General features: G+C 43.0%; 1 long non-coding RNA gene across 1 annotated transcript in view; it reads right to left on the minus strand.

The window, feature by feature from the left end:
- Positions 1-10,371: 10,371 nt before the first annotated feature.
- The window catches only part of LOC310866832, a 2,230-nt gene continuing 52 nt past the window's right edge, over positions 10,372-12,549 (minus strand). The window contains exons 1-3 of the long non-coding RNA XR_014569959.1: positions 12,514-12,549; positions 10,926-10,955; positions 10,372-10,448 (exon numbers count right to left, since the gene is read on the minus strand). The exon at positions 12,514-12,549 is cut by the window's right edge and continues 52 nt beyond it. This is a non-coding gene — a long non-coding RNA (uncharacterized lncRNA). The remainder of the gene's footprint in view (positions 10,449-10,925; positions 10,956-12,513) is intronic.

The following is a 12,549-nucleotide window of genomic DNA, read 5'->3' on the forward strand; positions in this document are numbered from 1 at the left end:
GCCCGGCCCACTTCCCCCTCCCCCCTCCCTCACACACACGCCGGCCGGCGCACGCATCGCCTGCTACAAACCCCCCTTCCTCCCCCTCCTCCCTCTCTCCTCCCCCCCCCCCCCCCCCCCACAAGCACGCTGGCACGTGCGTCAATGGACCTACCGTAACCCTAGAATGCATGTTCCTCCTCGCCTTCTTGGGGTTCCTGCGCTGCGCAGAGTTCACATCCTCCTCCGCCCGTTACGACCCTTCCCGTCATCCTAGCCTCTCTGACATCACCTTCCACTCCTCCGACTCCCTCACTTTCACCCTCAAACACAGCAAGACAGACCAGCTCGGGCGTTCCTCAGCAATCCACCTCTTCCGTACAGATCCTCCTCTCAGCCCCTACGAACCCATTCTCCGCTACGTCTCCACGAGACGCTCCCTCAACGCCTCACCACACGACCCCCTGTTCACCACAGAGACGGGTTCCATCGCCACCCGCTCCTGGTTCCACAAGCACCTCCGCCGAATCCTCGCTCTGTCCGGCCTTCCCTCCCAGCTCTACTCCGGCCACTCGTTCCGCATCGGCGCAGCCACCACCGCGTCTAGGCGAGGCCTCTCGGACCACCTCATCCGAATCCTCGGCCGCTGGTCCTCCCAGGCCTACCAGTCCTACATCAGGACCAACATCTCAGACGTCCAAAACGCCCATCTCCACCTAGGCCGCCTATAAACCCTCTCCCCCTTCTCGAGGATCCTCACTCGCGTCCCTTCCTCCAGTCCCGCACTCGTCTCCCAGCCAGCTCTTTTTGGGGCAGTTCCGGAGCAGAGACGCCCGCTCTCCGAGCGCGCATACATACACGGCGTCCTCTCCCGAGACCACACCCCCATCCTGAGTCTCACCCATCCCGGGTTCCCCTCCTCCCCCCATTTCATCATTCAATTTACCAATAAATGGTTGAACTTGAGCGAAGGTGTGGTCTCTTACTAAGTGAAAATGTGTGTGTGTGTGTGTGTGTGTGTGTGTGTGTGTGTGTGTGTGTGTGTGTGTGTGTGTGTGTGTGTGTGTGTGTGTGTGTGTGTGTGTGTGTGTGTGTGTGTGTGTGCGTGCGTGCGTGCGTGTAACCTGTGTGTCTGTTGGTTCCATCCAGGTTGGCAAACTCAATGCTCCCCTCCGTGCTCCAGTATATGTGATCATTGATGTAGTCTAACGTCAGGCCCACGGGCCTGGTGATCTCATCCTTCATTATGATGCTCCTGTTGGTGCCGTCCATCCCTATCCTCCCTATGTGGGGGTTGTTTTTGTCCCAGTCTGTCCAGTACAAGTAGCTGTCAGAGGAGACACTGTGTCAGGTCACTGTTCACAACAAATCACACATACAGTACTGTCTGTACAGCAGTGGTTCTCAAACATTTTTGTCTCAGTGCACCTCGATCGGCAAAATAACGTTTCCGTCAACCGCACCCCTGAATTGCATTGTTACTTTATAGAACCTTTATGTCATTTTACGGTACGTAAACCATGCAAATAACTTCATACTTGACGTTTACTTTAAACACTTGAACTTCAGCATCCCTATTCTGGGGGGAACATACACCAAAAATAGCTGATCTACAAGCTCACACAACATGTCTCTGTGAGACGCGTTGTGTGAGCTTGTAGATCGGATATATATACTCATACTCATGTGATACATCCTAGTCTTATACAAAAAATAACTAATGTGACTTTTATTTAACTAGATCTGCAAGACTGTTAATTATGTTGTGTAGTAAACTAAAATAGGACTCAGATGACTAAAATAGGACTAAAACAAAATGCTGTGTTGTTCAAAAGACTAAGACTAAATCTTTAAAAATGTAAACTGCATTAAGACTAAGACTAAGATTAAAATAATAAAAGACCACAATATTTTGATATTTAGTCGACTAAGACTAAACAATTTCAGAAGACTAAAATAGGACTAAAACTAAATGGTGTTATTCAAAAGACTAAGACTAAATCTGAATTTGCTGTCAAAATGAACAGTGCTGCCAAGAGGTACAACAAATAAATATGATGCAATGTCATCCGTTTAGCTTTTAGATGTAAATCCAGTCTTCTTGTATCTGTGGTGTTTCACAGGACGGTTGATAAAGTCAGTGTAAGGTTCATGATCACCACACCACAGTACACTTACCCGTAGCGTACATCCACAGCCATGGAGCCTGACTGCTCCAGGCCGGTGTTGACCAGGACTGTTCGGTACGCCCCGTTTAGTTTGGACACCTCTATGGTGTGCTGCTCATAGTCACTCCAGTAGAGGTTTCCTCCCACCCAATCAACAGCCAGAGCCCATGGTTCACTGAGTGACGTGTGGAGGACCTGTCAATGAGACATACATTCACTCTGGATATACTCCACTGCGCAAAAAGCTTGGAATACGGATGTGTATATTACAGGAAACTCCCGTTAATCTTTCCAACAAACTCCCATAAACTCCCGTATTGTACCATCACACCTGTATATTACCATATATATATTACATGTATATGCTGCTAAACTTGAGGTTTACGGGCAAAATACAGTTCCCGTAATTGCCCGTTAACTCCTCTTTTCACGCAGTGCTCACCAGGTTTTATTGTTCTATTTGTAAGTCATTTGTTCAACATATTAATATCACAGGATATTGTAAAAAGAGCATATTGTCTACTCAACCTTTCTGCTTGTTTGCACAACTCTCAGCACTTAAACCCATTCTGACCGGGCACCCATTTTGGTGTTAGCATCATGTTATGCTTTAGCTATTTAAAAATAGCAGATCTACAAGCTCATATCGCGCCACCGAGTGGCGCGATACGAGCTTGTAGGTCTGCTATTTTTTTTTATTATCGAAGAACGACTGACATTTTTAGAATCTGATCTCAGGTCAGAATGGGTTCATCAGACCAGTGTGTGTCCAGTGGAAACCTCGTATGAATCTGATCTCAGGTCAGAATGGGTTAAGCCTTATTTCATAATTTGGCTTTTTGAAAATAGCAGGTCTATACATGCTATAAAGCTCACAATGCATTGTGACATGATGCGTTGTGAGCTTGTAGATCTGCTATTTTCTAACTATGTTGAATATTTTCAATAATGAATGTTATTATTTATAACATCATAACAATCTAAATCTACAAAGTAACTAGTAACCAGTGGTGGACAAAGTACTCAAGCCCAGTATACTTGAGTCAAAGAATAGATACTCAACTACGTATACTGTAGATACGTAGTTGAGTATACGTATAGCAAGTATACATTTCTCTATAAACGTGTATTTGAGCTAAAGTACTGGCGTACTTGTATATACTGTATAATGTGTACATAAATAATTATCAATGCATTGCTGTATTTAGACCCCCCCCCCATCCGGCCCAATCCACCACCACCTTCAAAACAATATCAATGGTAGTGAAAATAGCTGATCTACAAGCATCACAACGTGTCCTGATGCGACGCGGTGTGAGCTTATAGATCGTTAATTCAGAATGTACCCAATTACCTTCCTAGAAATGTAGTGGAGTCAAAAGTACAATATTATGTCTTTGGAATGCAATGGATTGAAATACTAAAGTAAACCACACATACACATACTTAAGAACACTACTAAAACAAAGTACCTCATTCATTACTGTCCACCACTGCAAGTAACTAAAGCTGTCAAATAAGTAAAACGTACAAATATGCCTCTGAGATATAGTGGAGTACCAGGCCAGTATGTATGTATTAGGAAATATAAATACTTGGGAAATTACACGTACCTTACAGTGTTTAATATGTACAGTACTTGAGTAAAATACTTAGTTACCACCACACTGTTTAACAACAGTGATATTACAAAGCATTTTGAATACAAGTATAACCATTTTCTGACATTATTTCACTTCCCATCTGTGTATTTGTCACACTGACCTGGACGTCACTGCCATCGATGTGCATACGACTGATCGTGGGGAGAACTGATGACCCTTCTATCCAATAGACCATCTGCTGCTCGTAGTCAAAGTCCAGACCCATCGCTCCATTCAAGTCCTGTCACAGCACAGCAGTTAGTTAGTTAGCAGTTAGTCTCTGACAGGTGGAATACATTCCGACATGTCAAAAGCAGTGTGTGAATTGTATCAAATCAAATCATCCTTTATTTATAGCACATTTAACACAACCGAAATTGACCAAAGTGCTTCACAGGAAAGAAAAAAGAATTAGAGCAAATAACATTTAAAGCAATTTATATCAAGTAGAACCAGATACATGGCAAATGAGGCAAACATGATACATGGACAATATAGGAATATATATATTTAGATTACATTAAAGTACGTTTTAACCCATTCTGAACGGGAACCCATTTTGGTGTTATGCTTTAGCTATTGAAAAATAGCAGATCTACAAGCTCATAGCGCGCCACCGAGTGGCGCGCTACGAGCTTGTAGGTCTGCTATTTTTTTTTAAATCGAAGAACGACTGACATTTTTTAGAATCTGATCTCAGGTCAGAATGGGTTCATCAGACCAGTGTGTGTCCCAGTGGAAACCTCGTATGAATCTGATCTCAGGTCAGAATGGGTTAAGTAAGGATTTAATAATCTCGATGGATTGGGCAGCTCTAATAAAGGGGGGGGGGGGGGTTGTTCCACAGTTCTGGGGCCGCCACCGCTAAAGCGCGGTCACCTCTTGTTCTGAGGGTTCAGGTGGTTGGCACGGTCAGCAGTGATTGGTCAGCAGACCTCAGAGCTCTGGGAGGGTTGTAGCGCTGTATACGTTCAGCCATACAGGGCAAGAGATTTAACCCATTTAGACCTTATAGACCTCTCAGTGTCTCTCAGTGGTGCTCAACCTTTTTCATGGCAAGGACCCCCATCTGAAAGTATGTAGTTCCAGGGTCCTCCCAGAAGCAAAGGTATGAGTTAAAAACATTCACTGTGAAAGAATATATTGTGGGAGGTCACATGACAGCGGGCCGTCAGAGCGCCACCCCAACGAGAGTCAGTGGAGCGTCAGAGGCGGAGCCCAGCTCAGAAGACAGCGACCCGCCCTGGGTCACATGATTGACCACACGTATCACCGTCTTCCTCAATCAGAGCAATTACGCAACAGCCGCGCTGCGCGCGTAATGTTCGAAAGGTAGGAAACAGATGAACGCTCCGCCTCATTCTCCACTGACTCACGGAGGGAGCACTGACGTGGCAATCTGGCGGTAGGTCTCCACAAACACACATCCCCTCACTGTTGTCACTTGTTCAGACTCTGTGCTAATAGTGTTTCTCATTACACAGGCAACCCCGGGATGGAGGAATCCTGAAGAGGAACCCAGATGGAAATAACACTCCTGAAGGAATAGGAGTGAGAGGAATTATAGACTGTTTTGCCCTGGAAATAGGAAGAACCTAAGTTAACCAAGTGTGTGTGCTGGATCTGATTTGAACTTTAACATAATCCTCTCAATAAATGCCCGAGTAGGCAAACCTTGCTGTGTCTCCTGCCTATCGTTGTTCAGTGGCGCCCACAATATATTCAAGATTTGTGCCACATTTTCACGATTAAAAATAAATAGCAGATCTTGTAGCGGTATGAGCTTGTAGATCTGCTATTCAATAGCTAAAGTATAACATAATCCTTAGAAACACCAAAAGGGTTCAAAGTAAAAAAGTAGGATCTTAAAATCAATTATTTGTTTTATCGGGAGCCAATGGCGTGATATCAGGACTGGTGTCATGTGGTCAAACTTTGTAGGTCCGGTGAGAAGGCGGACAGCAGCATTTTGGACTAATTGGAGTCTTCGGAGTGAGGATTGGTTGATGCCATAGTATTAGTATAATAGTCCAGCCTTGAGGAGATGAAGGAGTGAATGACCGTTTCAAATTGTTTGAGGGGGAGGCAGCGTTTAACCTTGGCGAGGAGGCGTAGGTGATAAAAGCTTGTTTTGACAACAGAGCTTATCTGCTTGTCAAATTTAAAAATATTATCGAAAATAACAGCAAGATTCTTTTGCGCCTGTGTTGATATTGGAAGTGAGGGGGCCGAGGTTGTTGACAGGAGGGGTGGAGCCACTGGAGCGTTGTCCAAAGATGATGATTTCCCTTTTATTGTTATTGAGATATAAGAGGTTCATCCAGGTTTTAATATCGTCTATGCAGTTCATTAGGGGCTCAAATGTGTTATGGTTGGTGGATGTATAAGCGTGTATAGGATGTGTTGTTACAGTATGTTCAATGGTTTTCACCTCTTTGAGCACAGTGTGGTTGGAGCCGTTCAAGTTCATCTTATTCAGTTTGTTGTCGGTGGTGAAGATGAGGAAGGGCTCCACATCTAGAGAAAATCACATTTATTTAGCGTAAAATGCAATGCTTAATTTGTTTGTTTGGGAGAGACAGAACATATTCATGAACACAGCATCATTTATAAAACTACATACAGTAGAGATGAGAAAGCAATGTAAATATTAGAGTTAGTTACCAAGAATGATAATTCACAACCGTAGATTGTATTAGACCAATAACACACACTATTAGTACAGAAAGAAACAGATACCTGTTCCTGCCATGTGACATCAGACAAACAAACAATAGGCCAATACAACAATAGAAAATGCAAATAAAACTAAACTCTGTATCTATGTATGTTAACCCATTTAGGACTGAGACCAGAATCTTTAAAATCATGACAGTTTTCAGTGGTTTTCAAATTACTTCATGTCAAGGACCCCAACAACTATATGTTATTGGCCGCCGAACCGCATCTGAAAATATGTTGTTCCAGGGACCCCCCCCCCCCCCCCAGAAGCAAAGATATGACTTCAAAATGTTCGCTCTCAAATAATATATATTCAAAGATGTGCGCCAGATTTTCATGATTTTTCAAAAATAGCAGATCTACAATGTCTTAGCGCGGCACTCGGTGCCACGCTATGAGCTTATAGATCTGCTATTTTTCAATAGAAGTTCAAAATTATGCTTAAAACACCAAAAGGGGTTCTCGTTAAAATAGACAAAAATAACAGTTACAAAGAGATTGACAAAAAGAGACAACAAAAAGATTCATAATTTAATTAAAATAACCAACTCAGAGAGACGTCAGACTCAGGCCTCCTATAAGGTACTGCGTATAGCAGAAAACCTGTTTCCCCAAAAGGTTTTGAGTTTATGCAGTATCTTCAGTAGTTTAGCAGCTGGTTCTCAAGTGCACAGCATTACGTGCTGCTACCTAACTGCTTTCAGGAAGCACTACTTAAGTTGGTTCTCAAGAGCACAGCATTACGAGTCTTCTTATCTGGCTTCGGGAAAACACCTCCTGGATGAATGAACTTAGAAGCAAAACAATTTCCTGAAAGCCTTCTTAGCTTCAGTACTAGGTCTACTGTGTAGTACTGTCGTACGCAGCAGTTTGTAAGAGGGATCTGGGACGATCTGGGCTTCGTAGCGAAGGGTGTTACCCACTGATACTGATGTCGACAGGTTATTGATCTGACAGAGACAGCAGCGCAACATGAAACCAATGCTTATACAAAGTACTATCACAGATGATCCAATCATCTTATAAAAATGTTAATCATATGCCAAGTTAATTCAAGTCAGATGATGCTGAGCTAAACATGTTTGTTTCATTTAAAAGTTTCATCAGTATTTATATTTAAACAAGATGAAGAAAGTCCTCACTCCCCACACAGTGACAGCAGCTGTTGTGCTCGACAGACAGACAGACAGACAGACAGACAGACAGACAGACAGACAGACAGACAGACAGACAGACAGACAGACAGACAGACAGACACTAAACTATTTCACAGCGTTGGCCGCTCGGCGTGGTGCGGCCTCTCTCTGTCTCTGTCTCTCTCTCTCTCTGACAGACAGACACGCAGTTAAACCCATGAAGACCTGAGGCTGATTCTACAAATGTTTTCTAAACCCAAACAGTTTTCTGAAAAATGTCGGTGGTTCTCAAAAGTATTCATGTCAAGGACCCCCAAAATGATCTGTAACTGGCCCCCATCTCAAAGTATTTTGTTACAGGGACCCCCAGAAGCACAGATTTGAGTTAAAAATGATATATATATTCAAAGATTTGTCATACTTTTTTTCAAACATAGCAGAGCTATACGTAGAGCCGGATTTACCTTGCAGAGGGCACCCGGGCTGGAGCAAATTTTGGCGCGGCACAGCCACGCGACCCGCGAAAATAATTTGTGCTATTTTGTTTTCATTTTGGGATACCCAGGCCCCTAAAAAGACAGGCAGGCACACATTTCACTTGATTTCAATACTTTACAATTTTATAATAAAAACAAAATAATAATATACTGTATATATATTCTTTTTAATATTTTCCGGGGGCCACCCGAGTCGGGGGCCCCGGGCTGCAACCCACCCTAGCCCGACGGTAAGTCCGCCTCTGGCTATACGATCTCATAGCTCGGCACATAGTGCCGCGCTATGAGCTTGTATAATGTACGTATATCTGCTATTCTTGGAATAGACAACCAATGTGCTTTCAGTGCTTTGAGCTCCCACTGTTTCCTACCAGATGTGGACGTGCAGATGGTGGGGTCTTCAGGGCTGAGCTGGTAACCCTCCACACAGAGACAGTGGAAGCTGCCCTGTGTGTTGTTGCAGTGCTGGTTGCAGGGATTAGGATAGCTGCTACACTCGTCTACGTCCACACACGTCTTCTCCTTCAGACGGAAGCCGCTGGGACATGTGCACTGTAAGGAGACAGGAACAGAGCGTGATGCTGACCAGGTGTTTCATCAGTGTCTTGGTGGAATCTGTGTCAAATGGCGCTGTTGATTCCATACCTTGAAGCCTATCTTGACGTCTTTACAGCTGAGCTGGGAGGAGCAGCCACTCAGCTCGCTGTTCAGACACTCGTTAACAGAGCAGCTGCTGAGCTCATCAGAGCCGTCGCCACAGTCGTCCTTGCCGTCACACAGCAATGTCTCCTGGACACAGTTCCCGTTGTGACAGACATAGGCTGGGTGATGATCACATTTCTTCCCTGTTGGAGTGGAAGAGCAATGGAAGCAGAGGAGGTTTAGATGAATGTGATTCTGATCGTGTAAAAGTTTACGACACAAAGTCTTCATTGCTGGAATGTATTTGGAGATGTTAGGTGTTAGGTGCACTCATAGCTGTGTGTGTGTGTGTGTGTGTGTGTGTGTGTGTGTGTGTGTGTGTGTGTGTGTGTGTGTGTGTGCGTGTGCGTGTGCGTGTGTGTGTGTGTGTGTGTGTGTGTGCGTGCGTGTGTGCGTGCGCGCGTGCGTGCGTCTTACCTGGGCAGTGAGCCTCATCTGAGTTGTCGCCACAGTCATTGTTTCCGTTACACTCCCAACTCTTGTAGATGCATAGTTTATTTTGACACATGAACTGGTATCTGCCACACGGGTTTCCTGAGACACAGGAAGTAGTTGTTTAGGTCAATCCATTATCATAGAATAAGAGCAAAAAGCCAGTTCTATAGTTATGTCTATGGATGATGTTTGACGTTCTCTTATTAATGTATCTGTTTATTCATTTAATGTGTGACTGATATCTTCAATATCCTACCTTGTAATATAGAATAGTGTATTCTCTATTGTTTGCATAAGACCTTGATGGAAACAATCCATCCAGTCCACTTTTTGTGTTTGACTGTACTCGTGCTGTTTGCATTTCTGTCTAATATTATATTCAATCAATCAATCAATCATTCAATCAATCAATCAATCAATCAATCAATCAATCAATCAATCAATCAATCAATCAATCAATCAATCAATCAATCAATCAATCAATCAATCAATCAATCAATCAATCAATCAATCAATATTGATGTATCTCTCCACAACGTATAATATGTATGGGGAATGACCCCACCTCACATGAGACGTGGGTATTTCTTTAAGACACACCAGTAGTTCTGACATGCACAGGTACAGTATATATAGGTACAGTATATACTGTAAGAGACAGGACTTCTATTCCACTTCACTGAGCAGCAAGAGAGCGTGTGCGTGTGTGTGTGTGTGTGCGTGTGCGTGTATACGTGCGTGTGCGTTTCTTACTTGGGTCTTTGCAGCGAGTATTCTTGGGAGCTTCATCTGAGCGGTCGTGACAGTCGAGCTCTCCGTCACACTCCCACGCTCTCTGGATGAGACAGCGGCCGTTGGCACAGCGGAACTGGTTGGAGTCACATGGTGGATACTCTGGAAGGAACAGGAAGTAGAGCTTGACATTGTGAATATGTTTGAAACGTTTTAACAGGATCTCGCATTAGGCACAACATATTTTCCTATCCGTCTGAGACCAAATTAATTCACATCCATATTCATTCAGTATGAGAAGCGTCCACTCACCACACTCCTTGAGCTCATCTGAGCCGTCACCACAGTCGTCGTCATGGTCGCACACAAAGCTCTTGGGGACACATATTTTGTTTTGACACAGGAACTCTTCGCTGTCACACGCGCTGTTGAACACTGAGGCACAGGAAGCAGTTGTTGGGATATCATTACACAATAAGAGGAAAAAGCCACAGTTCTATCGACAGTTATGCGTGAAGTTCATTTATGAATGTCTGTGTTTATTATCGTCAATACCACACCTGGGATATATCGTTAACCTCTTATTTCCATATTTCAACTTTTTTCCCTGCTTGTTCCTATATATCCGATCTACAAGCACACAACGCAATAAAGTAAGACAGTGAAAATAGCAGATCTACAAGCCCACAACGTGAGCTCGTGGATCTACTATTTTCCTATCTATTAGGGCTTGTAAGTTTTGGTCTATGTAACACATCGCAACATCGTATCGCATGTAGATCGGCTATTTTAGCTATTTAAAAATAAATCAAAATAAACATATATAAGTGAAAGTTTTATGAACATCTAACCAACCAACCAACCAACCAACCAACCTCTGCTTGCGCAAGTAATAATGTGTTCTTTGTTTACCTGTTGTGTTGTGTGATTCAGTCTGGAGAGCTGAGGAGACAAATATCAGAATAAATCAGTTCCACTGTAACAGAGAACATGGATCGTCTCTACTAATACATTCTGCTTGGGTCTAGTTGTAGTTTATCTGTTGCACCAAATGCACTGCAGAAAAGTAGTTCATTTGGCAGCCATGCATTATGCAAGCGTAATGAAGTTGACCTACTTTTGAACCTATTTCAGGTAAGATTTCCCTATTTGAATATTATATTAAGCATTGCAATTGGTTTTTGTATACTGTATACTGTAAGGTTTGCCCTTACAGATCAAAATGTCTGTGTTTCCTTAAATTTAGAATTTTAGACTTGTTCTTTAGAACACTGTTTCCCAAATAGGGGGTCGGGACCCATTTGTGGGTCATGGACACATTGTTATGGGTCCCTTTATGTTTTGTTTACTACATTTTGTTTTTAATTATTACTATTTCAGGACATTAAAAAGAAAGAAAATCTCAAAAAAGCAAAAAGTTTCATGAATTAAAAACATTTTTTTTAAAGTAATGTCATGAATAAATCAAAGAAAGAAAATCAAAAAAATTCCATAAATGTAGTGTTTAGGTAGTAGTGAAAATAGCCAATCTACAAGCTCACAATGCGGCGCGAAGCCACATGTTGTGAGCTTGTAGATCGGCTATTTTAACTAGGCTATAGTTTGGGTGTCGGGGGCTGTGTTTTTTCAATTATACCTTTTTATTTATTTATAGAAAGAAAATGCATGGCCCCTGCAGACGTGTTACAGTATTCAGTCACCTGAACCAAGGACGGATGTTTTAGATGAATCCATCATGGTATTCAAATTTGAGTTTGAAATTACAATTAGTGTTTGTAATTGAGGGGGCGTGTCTGATAAAATCAAAGTATGAATCGAGCATCTCACATGTTTGAAATGCCCCTTTAATGAGTCATGCTAATGACTGCTAATGGCCATATTATTGTAAAGTGTTACCAAATAATGTATCTATCGTCACTGTCGGGAATAGTAATTGACAATATATAAAGTCACAATATCAATTTTGATGAGGCAGTGTGCATTATCTAAAATAGTTTTTTTTAATGAACATTTTGGAGTTGTTTTCTCCCCGACAGCAGAGATATCATAATAAATGTCCTATAGATCTAATATCTAGACGTCATGAACATGCTTCCTGCATACCCCAGGGACATGCAGAGAGTGTTAGAGGGGCAGGGGCTCAAATCCCGTAAGAGGGCACTTTTGGACAAAAACAGCGAAAATAGCAGATCTACAAGCTCACAACGCGTCGCACCGCGACACGACACGTTGAGAGCTTGTAGATCAGCTTTTTTGGGGGCACAACCCAGCACTCTTTAGCTAGTGGATTTCAAAACAAATATGTTCAAGTTCAGGAGACTTGGTATAAAAGAAAAGCAATTCTCCTGAATGCGCTGCCTTCCAGCATGTTGGAAAGGAAAGGAGTTGCATTTTGCATTTATTTCACCACAGAAAGGGCAGTTATCTTACAGACGGGCAAAAGGGCAGGGGCTGAAGCCCCCTTTGATGTCTATGTGTGCACGTCCCATGCCAGACCCACCTGTGGTGTCCACCTGGCTGCTGAGTCCTGCCTCTT

Source organism: Protomyctophum parallelum (genome assembly GCF_964188405.1).
Source record: "Protomyctophum parallelum genome assembly, chromosome: 11".
Taxonomy (NCBI): Eukaryota; Metazoa; Chordata; class Actinopteri; order Myctophiformes; family Myctophidae; genus Protomyctophum; species Protomyctophum parallelum.